Raw genomic sequence first — 6000 nt, 5'->3', positions numbered from 1 at the left:
CACAAATACATATATTTACATAATATATTATGACTAAAAATTAAAAATTAACAATTTAAATAAATGTTTAATATTGACTTTTTGTGCAAAATATTACAAAAAGTGTGAAAACATACACAAACCTAACAGTGAAATATAAATTATGTTACAAAATGATAAATTTCAACAGACTTTTAATGCTGATATGTTCATTCAGTCCTGGAACTTTATCTTCCCTAAGTAAAATAAAATCTACCATTTTAATTCCCAGGTTTCTAAAACCTTATTATATCCGTTGACAAAGTGGTCATCATGTATTTGTTCAAGGAAAGTGAAATGGAACTTTCTAAGTCCACTACAGACTAAAGTGTGTTTACTAACGGCATTACGAGTATTTTTATATTTAATTGCCTTGACGTGCTCTCCAATTCTGACTTTAAGTGATTGAATGTTCTTACTGACATAAAAATGATGACACATGCTACATATAGCAAACATAAACAATATTAGAACTGCTACAATTAAAATGTCCTTTAGTTTCAAAAGACTTATTAAGATGAGAAAATAAACCATATTAATGTTACTAATAAATCTACACTGTTTGCACAGGCTGCAAGAAAACGTGCCGTGTTTTATTAAAAACTAAATTGTTTTCACAATATGGCTGAAATTCTAAAAGCCCTTTAAAATTAGTAGATTTTTTAATAACAAACTGAGGACTATTTCCTAAAATTTTTACCAGATCTGGATTCCCTGTTATAATTTTCCAATTATCTGACACAATTTTCTGTACTGAAAAATTATCATTAGAAATAGAAATAGGCAATGAATTAAATTTGTCAACCTGCTTACTACGAGCACAGTTAGCCAAATAAATTCCATGTGTCAAAATGGCAGGAAACCTATCTGTCCGATGAGATTTAGCATCATCTGCTATCACTGATAGCTTATATAATGGGTAACTTTTCTCAAGGAAGAACGGAGTAGTAATATCAGCTTCCCTAACAAATCGAGCATCATCACTAATAATTCGATGAGCACCAATCAAATGACCCATAAAAATATTAAGTTGTATACATTTGGGGTGTCCACTATGATAATGCAAATAATTATTTCTAAAGCTATCCTTCCTTTGAGTATAACTTTGGAAACAATAGTTAATTAAATCCATTTCAATCACAAGATCCAAAAAATTAACTATGTTTCCAACAGTGCTCATTGTAAATTTTAATCATGTAATCCTATAGGAAGGGTTGGGGACTTTACCACTATGATCTATATGTGTTTTGCACACTTGGAGAACACATATATGTCATACTGCAGAAAATCCTGTGGGAGATGCTATGACTTTATGGGTTGTCAGGGTTGGTTGATGCATACGATTCAAGCCATGTATTTTCACTGACCCTTGGTAATGGGTACTGGCCTCCACCTACCCAGCAGAAAAATCCATTCCTTGTTCAGGGCTACTGCACAAAAAACATACCTTTCCCATATTTTCACCTGGCTTGTCTATCTTCTAAGTAGCTAGTTAAACTAGGATAATCTGAGTCATAGGCAGAGCTCTGTCCCTGTGTCCGACAGAGGCAGGCATTTTCTGTAAGGTCCGTCATTACAACAGCCACCCTACAAAGAGGACCATGTGATATGTATAATAAATACCATTTTGTAAGAGAGTTTTAAGCATTAATTTAAATAATGACAATAATTATCTTTTAGTACATGTGTGCAGCAGCTTACACTCCATATTATTTTTGTAACTGGTCCATACAATGAAGCATTACAGTGACAACCTAATGGGTAAGAAGGACAAATCTAATGTGAAATGCAACAAGAGGTATTTCTGAGAGTTTAATGGGAGTGGTAAATCAGATTCTTTAGCAGAATAGCAGAATGTGTTTCTTTTTAATATTTTACAACTTTTTTAGTTTAATCTTAGTTAACTGGCAGAATTTTAATGTTTATGTTATTAATTAATTTTTCAGAAAAATGTTTTAGGAAATGTTAAGGGTCTGTAGTTGACCAGATCTGCTGATGACTACAAGCTGTGAGCTGTCACTGAATCCCCAATTACTGAATAATCCTTCAGGAGGGTTACTCCTAAACAAATAACTGTTGTCAGAGTTGTGAACTAAAACTAAATTCCATAAAGTGCATTATTGTGTCCTTTGGAAAACTGACTGCCCCTCTGAATTATTACATTGACAATACTTCTCTAAGAGGGGACTCAGTAGTCCGGGATTTGGGCACTTATGTTGACAGTGAGTTATCTTTTGACCAACACATGTCCACTGTTGTGTGGAAGTCCTTCTGTATAGTACAGTTTGTAAATAAAGGGATAGCATCTAGGTTCAGAGATGTCATTGCCCCAATTTACATAACTCTCATTAGGCCAGTCACAGAGTAAAATGCCTCCTATAGTATGTACTTGTCCAGGCACTAGTAACAATTGAAGCACCCATAGACGTTCCTTACAAAAAGAACAGTGAGTCTAAGGCACATGTCCTACACGGACTGCCTCAAAGTGCTGCTGCTATACTCCGTCTGAGACAGACTACTAAGAGGTGACCTATGCTAGGCTTATACGGCATCCACAGTCACAACAGTAATGGACCTACTGCACATCTACAAGTCAAATGGCATTAGAAATACAGGTCCAGAGACATCAACCTCTTCTGCAACACAAACAGAATGGTTTGAAGAAATGGGTATATATCCAGAGGATAAAGCTATCATGGAGTCTGCCCATATATGTAAAACAAAGCCATTTCATAATTTGGACCAGTGGATTGTATATAGGAAATTTTACATGAGGACTGACCCCTATCCTTCTTATGGACAGAGGCAGTGCTTAAACATCCTTCTTTACAGTAGGGACCCCCAATACACTGAAGACAAGACTGAAACAAAATAATCTACTGCAAATGAAAAGTATTTAAAGACAGCTATGGCAAGGATAGTTAAACACCTCTGGGGTAATATAGCCGGCTGACAAATGGGAAGCACAGGTAAGCTTAAAATGTCTGGTCGAGGACAATAGCCTAGTACACACCTATGGACCGATGAATCCATTAGAGGCTCTGTATTTATTGTCCATCTAAATATTACTGAGTTTGCAAAAAATGATCCTTACATATGCCTTCAATCAAGTAACACATTTGTAGTTGTTTTAGTTATATAAATGCAGCCGGGGACATCTTTTTGTATGTGTTTGTTTCTCAAGAATGTGAAGTTTACCATCTGTATGATGACTGCCAAACATATTGCCTACATGAATTTATTTGCAAGTATAGTTGCTTTTTAATTGTACATTGGTGTTTATTAAAAACCTTGTATGGAAGCTGTTGTAATAAAGTCCATTCTCACAGGATGTCATTGAAGTACGTAATTAAAAACCATTAGCCACCTCTTGGCTGCATTTTCTCTTCACCTGTTTTTCTCTGGCTTGTCGCCTCCAGCGCTTTTCCTTCCTTCTTTAGCTTTTTGCTCTTTTTTTTACATCAGATTTTTACACACTGCTTCTACCCTTTCTTTTCCATCATTGTTGTTGCTTTATGTTCCATAACCCCATGGTACTGCTTTCATGTCACCATGGAACTTGCTCCTCATAATTGCTGCTTAATCCTTTTTCTCTGTTTTCCAAATGATCTTTTCTAGTTTTCTTCATTCGCTGTCCCCCAAAACTGCTCTTCCTGATTCATCTCTAACCCCCCTTTCTGACTGTGTACTTCTCTCTTACAGCAGTGTTGTTTTTCTTTCCTAACTTCCATCTCAGATTAAAGGAAGAATAATCCTTGCATACTATATCATCTCTTGTCCCAGCGATACTGTGTCCTGGGGAGCTGAGATGGAAACTGTTCTTGAAAAATAACTCCTTATTTTCCCAAATTCTGCTCCAGTCACAGCTATCTTGATTCTATGTTCCATACCCCACTCTCTGATCCATAAGTTAAACTGCCTGATCAACTCCTAATTATCTCCTTTAGAATGTTAGCCCTCAGTATGGGTAGTACTTCTGAGAATATCACTGTACCTCCCAGGGACATTCACAAACTTTTGTTCTTTTGGTCCACCCCAGTACCTCTTCCAGAACTACCTCCTTCAGGGCATCCATTCCCACATAGACCACTGTATGTGGTCATCTTATTTATTTTGTGACCAGTTTGGCCACTATCAGTCATTTTTCTGGTAAGGGGTAGACAAGAGGCTATTTCTATCTCCATTAGCCTCATTCTTCTTACTTGCTTCCCTAGGTAGTACCCCGGGTAACTGAGTTCCACATCATTGAGGTGCACCTTGCCTATTCTGTGTATGGTTCCTCTTCATTCTTACATGCTCCCTTCTACTATCCCTTCTGCCTTTCTTCTATATCTCCTATCCTTCCTCTTTAGTGCTCTGTCTTACAGTTCCTTAGAGATCCCTCCTTCCTAACCAGTACCAGCATATCTACCTCTACCTGCGTTTGCACTTGATAATTCATAAAGAAGCCCACAGGCTAAAAGGTCAGTATTAATGAAGTATATATGAACACTATAGAACAATCAATCAACTTGCTTTTAAGAGCACAGTAGCGTGTCCAGCGAAAACCTATGTATACAGAAGGATGTGTATAATCAACACAAACAGTAACCTGATGTCAGGACTGAACCCTGATCCCTGGAGCTGTGATGGAAAGATTTTAACCACTGATTACTCTTTTTCTACTTGTCCTAAAATAAAAATTTTTAAAATACAAAGAAAATAAACTTTAATTAAAATTGCATTACAAAAAAGAAAGAAAAATAAGAAGTTACATAATGTTAGTATACAAACAAAATTCAAAATTAGAAAATCATCTTTGCTTGCATAGCAATCTGCTTTAGCTGCTCTCTGAAGAACTGTTTGAGGTGATCACTTACACTAATTTACTTGATTAGTGTCCGTTTGCTGTCAAAACAAATTACACATCAAACATTCATAGGTTCATAGGTGTGTACTAGGCTAATAGCCCTAGGGGGCTTTACAAGCCTAGCCATAGGATTTCCCTGGCATAGTGCCACCCAACCTTAGTTCCCAGTGCCTCTATTGAGTAGAGCCACTGGAGTTATACCCGGGGTGAATTTTCTGTTTCCCATCCACTCATCAAGATTTCTCTTGAAGAGGGTCAGTGAGGTGCTCTGCATGACATGTATGGGAAGTCTATTCCATAGCATGGGTAGTCTCTGGGTTATGAACCTGTCCCTCCAGCATGTTCTGTTAATTGTGGTAATGAGGTAGAGGTCTTTGGATTGTGTGGTGCAGAGGGATTGGGATTTCTTTAGATGTGGCATCTATTTGTACTAGACAGTATGATATCTGACATTTGAAATGATTACAGCTAAATCTATAACCAATCTGTTTAACTTGGTCAAGTTACATTTCTTAGCCAAAATATTATAACTGTTCGTCAGGAGACATGGGATGGAAATACTTATTTTAGTGAGTCTGGCCTGGACCTTACTGAAAATGGCAGTCTGAAAAAGGGAGCTCTCTTAATGCTTAAAAGTAAGTTATTTGGTGAGATCAATGGGGAAATGTGTAGAATGGATTAAGACCTGGCTGTAAGTGAAATAGTTAAACTATAGTAGGTGGAGGGGACATTATAGAGCAGAAGACAGATTTTGCATTTGTGGTGAGAAAGAAGGTGAAAGAAGTTGACAGATGCCCAATTTTTCAGTAGTGGATGATGAAATTAATCATTTAGGGGAGATGAGGGCACAATAAAGGGAGAAAACCAAGGAAAAGATGAATGGGATAAGAAGCAATGACATGGAATAGGATATGCAGTTTCGTAATGGAAAAATATAATTTTGAAACAAAGACCTTACAAAGCAATGAACTCTTAACTGAGATTCTCCTTTGAATGGAAAGGAAGAATGCCAAGGCTTCTTTTTGCAAAATGACTCAAGAAATCAAATGGTGATGCCTCATGCTATTAATCTGGCCATGGAAAGAAATGTATAGGGTTTAGAAGGACAGCAGAGACAGAGATTCACCAATGTC

At 36.8% G+C, this 6000-nt stretch overlaps 1 protein-coding gene across 1 annotated transcript in view; it reads right to left on the bottom strand.

Moving 5' to 3' along the window:
- UCN3 (urocortin 3) overlaps positions 1-6000 on the bottom strand; it is a 237412-nt gene that overhangs the window by 2431 nt on the left and 228981 nt on the right. The gene's annotated exons all lie outside the window — the stretch shown is intronic.

Source organism: Protopterus annectens, chromosome 11.part0 (genome assembly GCF_019279795.1).
Source record: "Protopterus annectens isolate FY-2018-M chromosome 11.part0, PAN1.0, whole genome shotgun sequence".
Taxonomy (NCBI): domain Eukaryota; kingdom Metazoa; phylum Chordata; order Ceratodontiformes; family Protopteridae; genus Protopterus; species Protopterus annectens.
This window is presented reverse-complemented; position numbering and strand designations above follow the sequence as displayed.